This window comes from Fukomys damarensis, unplaced genomic scaffold (assembly GCF_012274545.1).
Source record: "Fukomys damarensis isolate Sample0158 unplaced genomic scaffold, DMR_v1.0_HiC HiC_scaffold_11, whole genome shotgun sequence".
NCBI classification, from domain to species: Eukaryota; Metazoa; Chordata; class Mammalia; order Rodentia; family Bathyergidae; genus Fukomys; species Fukomys damarensis.
In genome coordinates, this window is record NW_022900923.1 from 37,358,859 (window position 1) to 37,370,408 (window position 11,550).

The following is an 11,550-nucleotide window of genomic DNA, read 5'->3' on the forward strand; positions in this document are numbered from 1 at the left end:
CAGCCCGGACCGCAAGGTGGTCCCGCTGTCCCCGGCGCTGGACCGGCCAGCTCGCTTTCTGCGTCCAGCCCGGACTCCAGGCCGTCCTGGCCACAGCCTTCCAAAACGAAGTACCAGAAAAAGCACCGGACTTGCGGTGTGGGCCACCTCAGGTACGCTTGGATCTGAGTACCTCTCAGACTGCACTCAGAGCTGAAGTTCTTGCTCCTGGCTTGTGCCTCACTCCAGCTGTGGCCTGGTTACTGTGCTCTGAAATCCAGAGCTGCCCCCTCCTGATTCAGGAATGTTCAGACGTGCACCTGCTAAGCAGTCCTGTCAAGTAGCAAAACGATAGTGCTCCACTTGCCTGCACATATGGGGAACACATTCCTCCGCCACAGCGGCAGCATAACCAAGGAAAACTTTCCCACACGTTCACACGGTGGCAGGCCTTCCTACACCGGCAGTTTAGGGGCTCTCAGAGAGAGCACCAGCGCAGAATGAGCTTGAGAGGGGTTTACAGAGAGCCAAAGCACATGTTGACCTCATGAACAGGTCTCTCAGTACATGGAGTTGCAGATACCTTAGCGTGTCATAGATAAGGAAACTGAGGCCAGGCTAAGAAGTGAGTAATGATAAAACTGGACTTCAGACTATATGATGCTATTTACTATTCTTACTACCTCTTCCTCTGTTGTCTCACAGATGGGATGTACTGAGATAAAGAAAAAGTCTTATAATGGACATTAAAAGATTGTCCAGGGCTGGACTGGTAAACAGATCTTCTGGGGATGGCCTTCACTCTACCACCATGAAACATGGCTCCGCTGAGTTTCATCCGGACGGGGGTTGTGTCAGTCTGTAGTCACACAGAAGGTAAGAGGATGAGAGGGTGGCGAAGTACTATGAGTCATGAGACATAAAGGTCAGATGAGGAGTTTGGAAAATTTAAAAAAAAAAAAAAAAGAACTTAGAATCAGAAAACCTAAAGTTAAACTCTCGCAATGACCTTAAACATTCTTGCCAAAGATGGTGTTACTTGGTCAACTAAACAGGACATATGCCATAGCCGCAGACCTCCTGTTCAAAAGTGAGGACAGGGTGTATGAAAAGCAAAAAGAAGTTGTAGTCGTGTGTGGTGTCATAACTTGACTTGGGGTGGGATGTTTAACTTCAGTTTCTCAGTTCCTACATTTGTAAAATGGGAATTATCATTCGCTTATCATGTGAAGAGTGTGATGTTAAACTTTTAAAGTTCTATCGATTTGTGTGCTCTTTTTAGATGTTATTCTGTCAATTTCAGTTTCACAATTATAGCAACCACATCACATACTTTTGTTTTTCCCAAGTAAAGCTTTTTCTGCCTAAGAAGTTAGCATACTTCAAAGCCTGAAATAAATTCTGTAAACTAAAACCCACTTCTGCTCTAAGAGTTACTAAATCTTTTGAACTTCTCCTTTCGTTATAATTAACTCTTCTGCAATGAAAGGAATCCTACCTAGTGCCTATATCATGACTTTTTGATTTGGGTTGAGAAAATAATAATACCATTGTTTTCTCCAACTGCTGTTGCATTTTTAAAGTGACAATCAAATCCCTATATATTATAAATTGTTATTCAACTTATGTCAAATAAATGGAGAGAAAATACCACATTTGCACAAGTCAAAACAAATACTTTTAAACTACTTTGGAGGGTACAATAATGAAGGGCTTTACTCTGGTATTACTGAGGTACAATACTAAGAAACACAGATGGACATGAGATATATACATAATTTGGTAAAAATTATTGGAAAAAGAGGACTGGGGGTTTAGCTCAGTGGTTCTGCTGCCTGCCTAGTAAGCACAAGGTCAACAGTTTGATCCCAGGTACCCCCCGCAAAAAGAATCTAGTATACTCTCATCTTGATAGTACATTTTTTGAAACCAGTGATACAATTTTAGTAATACCCATTTAATTTAGAATTATCATGTATCTTAAATTACTTTTCTCTCATTGCTGAGGCAAAATAAATACCTGACACCCAAAATTAAAGGGGAAAGGTTTATTCAGCTCACAGTTGGCAGAGGTTTCCGTCCATAAACACCTGGCTCCAGGCCACAGTGGCACATGGAGGAGGGTCATCACAGAGGAGAGGAAGTTCACGGCGCCCACATAGTAGCAAAAGCAACAATTGACCTTAGCAGAGTCTTTCTGCCCCTTTCATCTTTTCAGACTATTAGGGCAAGTAGCATTCACACCCTTAATCCTGGTGCCTCAGGCCTAGCCGCACTAGGAATCAATCACACTCCAGATTCAGCCACCTCTGAAAAAGCATAGGCTTTGGGGGGACAGCTAGACACAAGCCATACACCATGACGCATAGAGAAGTGTACAAAAGGGAAACTTTCAAATTGGTATTAGATCTTCAAATTGGTATGTGATCTTCCTAAGATCACATTTCAGCAATATTTCCTACTTGACAATTGACAAAACATTTTTTATACCATATGGTGTATAAGTTATTACTATTTGAGGAATTATTTTAAATTTTTGTGCAGTTTTGTAAAATCCACTCTGGAGCCAGTAGTATAGATCACTGACATAGCACTTGTGTTGCATATGCAAAGCCCTGGGTTCCATCCTCAGCACCACAAGAAAGAAATATGTTCTAGCATTTGTGGATATGTTATTCTAACAATTTGCCTTTGATCAAGTGCCCTAGTGTGTTTCAGACATATTCTGTGACTAAATTTTCATCTGCAGCACACAATTCAATTAATGAGAAGTAAGGTAAGATGTCCTAATATGTTGGCGGATTTCTGCATTTCAAGTTATAGTTCCAACATTCTTTATATAGTTTGTAGCCATGATATAATATATAGAGAAATGTATTATATCTACTGGGTGAACTGAGTCATTTATCACTATGTTGTGAATTTCTTTTGCCATTGATGCTAAATCATTTTCTTCTGAATGGTATTTGCATGATGTCAGCTTATCTCTGTCCGTCCTTTTGTAATCATTACAAATTGTTATATTTTGGATCTACCCATTTCAATTTTTTTGTTTGTTTGTTTTGTTTGTTTGTTTTGTTTTTTGAGACATGGTCTCACTATGTAGTTGAGACTAACCTGGAACTCACTATGTAGCCCAGGCTGGTCTTGAACTCACAGCGATCCTCCTGCCTCATCCTCCTGGTGCTGCTATTACAGGTGTGCGCCTCCACACCCGGCCTACCCATTTCAATTTTAGATTTTACTCTACTTTGATTTTCTTTTTTTTTTTGTACCGGGGATTGAACTTGGGTCCTTGCACTTACAAGGCAGGCCACCGAACCACTGAGCTAAATCCCCAGCCCTCTACTTTGATTTTCTTTAGCTCTTAGATTGATCTGTTAAACCATTTGCATCTATTATAACTGCTGATTAATTTGAATTTATTTTTGCTACTTAATGTTGTTTCCCATTAGTTTCTCATAACTGTGTTTCTTCTTTCTCCTTTGTTTCTTATAATTTTTATACTTTTATTTCTGGCCACCCCTCTCCCCAGGAACCTTCTGATTTGGAATTTATGTGCTGTATTCATTTGGTAAATATCTTAAAAATTCTAACAGGCAATTTGCTTTGTTGTTGTTTGCTTATTTGGGTTTTAGGGCTTTTGATTTTGTTTAGAGACAGGGTCTCACTATGTCTTCCAGGTTGACCTTGATCTCACCAGGTAGCCCAAGCCGGCCTTGTACTCATGATGATCCTCCTGCCTCAACCTCTGGAGTGCGGGAACTCAAGGTACGTGCCACCATGTTCAGAGTTTAATAAGAAATTTTAACTGATTAAATCCAGAGTTCACCAATATACTTACCTTCTCCCAACAACACAAAGACCTTCAAAACTACAATACATTATGAATATTTTACATAGACGTTTCTTATTGAGCAACCGACTTCCATTCCTGCACCTAGGTCATTAAATAAATTGGTTGCTAAATGAAAATTTATATATACTATATATATTGTGACATTTAGAACAAAGAAATGCTCAACGGAAATCTCAACTTGATGATTTTTATTTGCATAACTCTTACATGCAGTGTGTAAGGTATAGCAGAACATAAAACTACAGTCCAATCAGCAAAGATTATAGTACTGTATAAACAAATTGTACTGTACAAAAAAAGAGACTGAATCTCTATGAACAAGATATATAGAACTATACAAAAAAAAATAGGTCTAATTCCCAGCGACAGATTATAAGTCCAAAAAGCAGACTTCAGTTTTAAGTCCGAACAGTCATTAAACAGGTAGATTGTTAAACAAGGAATATCTGTACAGTGTGCGTTTACATTTACCTAGAACATTGACATTTATCTTGCTCTTCCTTTCTTATTTTCACCTTATAACTTCCTAGGATATCTTTACTTTTGCCTAAAATATGTGCTATAGTTACTGACATATCCTCTCATTTTTTGTTTGAGTAGGAGTATATTTCACCCTCATTATTTAAAAATATTTTCACTGATACATTTCTTTTTCTTTCTATATGTATGTGTTTGACTGAAGAGTGAGTCCAGGGTTTTTGGTTGAGCTGGGATAATAGGCATGCACCACTAAGCCTGGTTCACTGATATATTTCTTGGTTGTTTTTTGTTTTTTTGTTGTTTTTTGTTTTTTTGTTGTTTTTTTTTTTTTTTTCTTTTCTCTTTTGGAAACAGGGTCTCACTATGTAGTTGAGACTGACCTGGAACTATGTAGCCCAGGCTGGTCTCGAACTCACAGTGATCCTCCTGCCTCAGCCTCCCAAGTGCTAGGATTACAGGCATGCGCCACCACACCTGGCTCACCGATATATTTCTAAACTTACAATTTTTCCTCCTGCATATTTTCAGTATCGTTACACTGTCTTCCAGCTTCCGTAGTTAAAATTTCAACTTTGAAAGTAATCTTGAAATGTAATCCATCTTTCCTCTCTATCTGTATTTAAGGTTTTTCTTTTTTAGTTAATTTTATTGGACCATTTAAGGTACACAATATAATGACATTCATCATTGGAAATTTGAACCTTTACATAATCAATCTTGGTTCTTATTTTTTCCCCATTCCCCTGCTCTCCCTTAAACCCCTCCACCCCTCTGTATCCACAAAGACTTTGTTTCCATTTTTTCTTTTTCTCATATTAATTCCATTCCTTTCTTTCTTTTCCCCTGCCCCTCCTACTTCCCCTCCTTCTTTGCTCCTTTTCTTCCTATTTCACATTATCTCTTATGCCTTAGAAACTATTCAGTATTTATTATTTATTTCACTTAAGAGTATGACCTCAATGTGCATCCATTTAAGGTTTTTCTTTCTGTCTTTAGTTTTGTATGGTTCCACTATGAAGAATGTAGGTGTAGATTTTCTTTTCATCCTTCTTGATTTCCTTTGTTTTCTTGACTCTAGGTTGGTGATTTCATCAGTTCTCAAACACTTTGCTCTCCTTTCTTTTCTGTTCTTTCTGGGACTGTGATTGTGTACATATTTTCATCCCCCTTTCCGTGTCTCTTAACATATTTTCATAGTCCATACATTCTCTCTGTCTCCCCCTACATTTTGGAAATCCTTGGTTATCTTCCTGTTCTCTGATTCTTTACATTTGTCTCTGCTAATGTTATCCTTTTAGTTTCTACTGTATATTAATCATAAATTATGTTTGGTTGGTTTTTAAAATTTGCTTTCCTTCATCTCATATTTTATGCCTTTCCTGAATGTCTTTAAATGTACTGACCACACATATTTTGAATTCTACTTCTGAAAATTGTAACATCTGTAGTATTTGTGGGACAGTTGCTTTATCTGAATTTTTTTTCATGCTAGCTCTTACTTACAGTTCCTTATTTTAGTCTACATGTGGTGATTTCTTTTTATATTATCTGATCCTTAGAGCTGTATTATGTGAAAATTTAGTAAGGTCTGAAAAGAGTTCTCTGGAGGGAATATACATTTACTTCTTAGATTTAAAAATTTGGAGATGGGCCAGAGATTTAGCTCAGTGGTTCTACTGCCTGCCTTCCAAGCACAAGGACCCTGGTTTGATCCCCAATACCAAAAAAAAAAAAGGGCGGGGACTAACCATATGAGATCTGGCTTGTAGCTATGAACAGTCCTGGAGCCTGAAAAAGGTTCGTTTTCGGTATGTGGGGCTGCCAGTTTGTCTTACGTCCCTTTGGGGTGTCTGCTTTATGAGGAGGATCCTACTTGAATTCCTACATTGGGAAGGGCCCTGAGCCTCCTAAGACCATGAGGCAGATACTCAAGCCAATCTAGTTTATCACATGTTACTGAGATGGGAGGTGGCTCTTCGGATGACTTTGACCTGCACTGCTTCCCCAAGCACCTCTCCTTGATCGCCTGCTCTTGAATGCCTCTAAAACACACATTAGAGATGCCGTTGTAGCTTGGCGACAGAGCATGTGCTTAACGTGTTAAGATCCAAACATTTAAATACATATATTTATATTTTTTTTCCAGTTTAATTCTGAATTGGTAGTGGATTTTGTTGGAAGTTTTGACTAAATAATCATGATTTCATAGCAATATGTAATAGTTTATGTGACTATAGTATCATGTAAAATGAACTAATAGCAACATTTTACCTAATAATTTCCATCTTCCTCAAGCCATACCCAAATAGTCCTTATGTGTTAAGAGTGTGGAAAAATCCTTAAATATCCTCATATATTAAGAGTGTGGAAAAATCCAAGTTAAGGGCTTTCAGTGAACCAAATGCCTGGTTTCTCAATGCATGGTTTTAACCACAAAGCTGACCTCTGGTTTCCCAAACTTTAGCTGCTTATCCACATAGAAATTTTCCTTAGACAGAAGTCAGGTGTTATTGATACCTGAGTGCCTCCTTGATATCTCCTTTCCCTTTTGGAATGTCAAAAGAAAAATATCATTTTAAAATCTAGAAAGGCAATTTTAAATAATGTCATTAATATTGTTGCAGGTTCAATATAATCAGTAGAAATGTGGGCTGTGAACCTTAACAATTTATATCAACATTTTGAGTTTCACATGATTAAAAATAAGCTTTAAAATGCAGCTGATTCATCCTCTATATTCAGCATGTATCCAAGTCAAAACCTCCCTAGAATCTAACTCTACATGACTCTCCATAATTCTACTTGGGTTAGATTTATTACTAGCATCATAATCTTCATTTATAATGGAAGAAAATTTATTTATATAAAAAAGTACTTAGCAAGTTGCCTTCTTTAAGGAAACTGTTTTAAAAATATTCTATCAGGACCTGACTTTTAAAACAATTGAGAGAGCTAGGGGTTTAGCTCAGGTGTTCCGGTGCCTGCGTTGCAAGAACAACAACCCGAGTTCAAGCCCTGGTACAAAAATAAATAAATAAATGAATGAATAAATAAATAAATAAAACAAACAAGTGAGATAATATTGTTAAGGAAAACATTCAACATGTGTTTTTTTTTTTATATACTTAGCGGCAGTGTACGATAATGTGAAGATGAAATCTTCAATAAGATACATGAAGTAATTCTAAAACAGCAGGTAGAGGAGAGGATTCAGGAGCAACATATTCTGAGTTGCTTTCACACCTCATAGTTAGCATTATAAGTTGATTTAAAATTGAACTCCAGTTAAATTTGTCATGTAATTTGTAGACAAAATGGCTTTAGTAACAAATATGCACATCTCCAAATCATCTTAAAATTCAGTTGGCAAATTTATATTTGTTTCTTTTGCTGTTAATTTTTTTTAGTGAAAAGATAAACTTCTCAAAAATAATATAGCATATGCCTGTAATTTCCAGCTACTTGAAAGACTAAGGCAGGAGGATCTCTGAAGGCTGGCCTGGGCAACTTGGTAAAATCCTGTCTCAAATATAAAGTAATACAAAGGGCTGAGATATAGTTCAGTGTGAAGGCCATGAGTTCAATCCCAAGGACTGGGGTGGGGGGCAGGGAGGAAAAGGGAAAGGAAGGGAAGGGAAGGGAAGGAAAGGTGAAGGGGAAAATAAAAAATTTCCTTTCCCTCCTTTTCAAGGTGATTTGCCCAATGTCACAAAATAAATTCTCTTGGACTGGGGATATAGTTTAGTGGCACAGCTCCTGCCTTGCAAGCTCGAGGTCCTGAGTTCAATCCCTGGTACCAAAAAAAATAATAATAATAAAATAAATGATCTTACCTCTGACTAGCCTCTTCTAGTTCACCCTTATCTTCCTTTCTTGATCTGCCAGACATTGGAAAATTTAAAGCAATCCTTGGAACTAGGAATAAAGAATACTCAGAGCAGAGTATGACCGGCAGATTATAATCAAGGGAGTCAAATTGTATTCGGAGACTCTCTGAGAAGACTTATCTGGACTTCGAGAAACACTGTGATGTTTGTGTAACCCTGTGGCACACCTGTGGAAAGAGTATCCTAACTCCACCCACCAGATACTCCACATAAATTGTAACATCGTCATTATGTGACAGCTCTGCTCACACCCATTTAATATTCTTAGGTGAATGAGTAATCACATACCAAGAGCAATGTTCCTAGAATTTAATGGAAGGAAACATAAGAGAGCATCAAATGTAATGTCAATAGTCCAACAAAACCCAGTAATCCTGATAGCAAGGGTAGAGAGTGCAACATTCCAGCAAGTGGAATTCAGTCAAATACTCAGGCAAATTCCACAGCAGGTGATACTTTGAATAATAAAAAAAAGATTCAAGCTTCCAAAATATTTGTTAGTTCCTCTCCATCTCTTACAGCTGAAAATAAGACAAGGAAAAAACCAACAAAAACAGAGTTTCCTGGGCTTCAAAAGTATGGACATGACCTTTTCATTTTGTTGTTGTTTCTGATGTCACATACCCAAAACCTAGGCGTGTATCTAATAAAATAGTTTCCTCATTCAATCTTTGAGAAAGAAGGAGCAGAGAAACAGCAGCTCCGTGAAACTCATCAAATTCTTACTTCGGGGGGAATGGATTGCTTCTGTTAAAAGAAGGACTGCCTCGCCCCCTTGTTCTCATTCCGTGCGCACAAGTCAAGTAGTCTCCTGACATCCTCTTGACACTGTCAACCAGGACAGCTGGGCTTGGGTGGACTGCAAGGAGGCTTTTGGAGCTATGATTCAGCATGAAAGACTGCATGTGACTTAAAAGAATTGCTACATCAGTGGGGACTGACTGCTTTTTCTGCTTGCAACACAGCTGTTTCCTTGGTCTTCTTTACTTCCCTCATGGATAGAGTTGAGGATCAGGAACACACAGCACAGTGCATGCACTATGCGTGGTAATTATGCTGTGTTCTCACTGTGGTCGCTACAAAAACTACCAAATAGGGTGCTGCTAATTCCTATTCTGTGATGATGTATGTGAGGAAAGCCATTGATTATCATGTGACCCACTTATTTACCTTTATGATTTAAATACAGATATGTTGCGCTTCTTCTTTAAATAAGCAGGTATAAAATCTTAAGTAATATATACATGGGTATATGAAGATAGGCCTAATATTAGAACTAGAAGAAGGCTTTACATCTAGTAGCCTATAATTGAGTTAGAAACAAAGCACTCTAGCAAACCATCTAGTAAAATTCCTCTCCATATGTGAAGGAAGAAAACATAGACCTTTTTTCCTTAACATTTGTGTCACTGGCTCGTATCATTCACAAGGACTTGACGTCCATATGAAAAAGACAAGACTTACAACACTGGCATTTTACAGTTGTTGTGATTTTTCCAAGTGCTTTATGATCATTTTTTTATTTGCTGGGTCACTCTATAGTTCTGTGGGGCAGAGAGTAGTAGATAAAACAGGTAGTACAAATGAAACCAGAAGGTGATTCTCCATGGAAATTCTGTCTCCAAGAATGCCTGTATGGAAGAAGTACTTTCCTACTTTTGCCAGAGGCACCAGGAAATAGAAGTCATCTTGTATAATTCTCCTGAGCCATTTTAAAAAGCCATTTTCTTCATGAAGCTTAGATGTATCTGTTCCCTCTCCCTTTCTCTCTTTCAAAGCAAAGTAAGCAAAGCTGACGTGAGTAGATACTTCACCTCAGAACAGTTTGTTATCATAGATTTCCCTCACTGATATTTTCAATGCAGATTACAGCACTGAATAGTACATGAGGTGTGGTTTTAAAAATGCAGGGAATATTTAAATTTCTTTAAAAAGTATTACAGTAAAATACACAATGCCATTATTCCCCCTCCAATAAAGTACTCCCCCTCAATTTAAACTTACTGATCCCACTGACCTTGCCACCTTCTGAAGCGCTTCTAGAAGTCTCTTCTATGAGCATCTCCATTTGTGCTGTTGTGGCTGCCTTGATGTCCTGAATCAACTCAGAACATTTATCTTTCATGGTCATTTTGACTATGGGGAGGAGCCAGTGGTTTCACAGTGTCAGATCTGGTGAATAAAGTGGATAAAGACGCACTGTAATGTTTTCATGAACCTGCCTTTCTGTTGGGTGGTGCACCAGCAACATTCAGTGTATATTTTTACCATACCCCATTAAAAAATACCCATCAAAGAAGACTTCCAGAACTGCCCCAGAAAGTGATAAGAACAATGACATAAGTGTGTTCAGGGGAGCAGGTATTTCTGTAGGGAGTAATAGCACGGTGTCTTTCACTGTAATAAAATGTTTTAATGTAAGCATTCAGTGTGTATTTTGATCACCCCATGTAGCCATACTTTTCTTTAAGAGTTTTCTGTGCAAGTTGAAAAAGAACAAAATCGTCTTTATAGGAAACTAGAGGAGATATTGGATAATACTATAGATAATGAAAACTAATGTTAAAATAAACTTTTTTTTTCTTTTTACTACTGGGGATTGAACTCAGGGCCTTTTCACTGAGCTACGTCCACTGCCCTTTTTACTTTTTATTTTGAGACAGCATCTTCTTAAATTACTAACTTGCCTAGGCTGTCCTTGAACTTGCAATCCCCCTGCCTCAGCCTTCCAGAGCCCTGGGATTAGACATGGGCCACCATGCTTGGTTTGAAAAAAAAAATTCTTAAAGTAATTAATCTGTAGAAAAAACATGTCCAGGCATGGTGTTGTGTACCAGTTACCTGGGAGCCTAAGATATGAGAATCACAAGTCCAAAGCTTGCCTGAGCTGTTTAAAAAGACCCGGTCTCAAAATGAAGATAAGAAGACTGGGTGTGGTGGTGCAAGCCTGTAACCCCAGTACTGGGGAGGCTGAGGCAGGAGGATTGCTGTGAGTTCGGGACCAGGCTGAGCTACATAGTGAGTTCCAGGCCAGATTTAACTACATAGTGAGACCCTGTCCCCCCCCCCAAAAAAAAAAGAAAAAAAGAAAAGAAGATACATAAAGGGTTGGAGATGTAGTTCAGTGGTAGTGTTTGCTTCAGAAGTCCAAGCTCCTGAGTTGACTCTCCACTACACCTCCCCCTAGAAAACAAATAAAAACTCTCGTATTTTAAGGAAAAAGCTTTGTCTAGAAACTGAATTTCCTGATTCTCTAAGATGAAAACTGAAGTAAAATTCTCTATTGATTTTCATAAAAGTTGAAAATAAACCTAATTCTGTGTCATTTTATTTTTATCTTATGCA

General features: G+C 38.1%; 1 long non-coding RNA gene across 1 annotated transcript; it reads left to right on the forward strand.

The window, feature by feature from the left end:
- Positions 1-6: 6 nt before the first annotated feature.
- On the forward strand, positions 7-10,818 carry LOC104870003. Its single transcript, XR_782434.3, has 4 exons — positions 7-152; positions 685-855; positions 3,663-3,750; positions 8,204-10,818. It is a non-coding gene; the product is annotated as an uncharacterized LOC104870003 (long non-coding RNA).
- Positions 10,819-11,550: the final 732 nt, after the last annotated feature.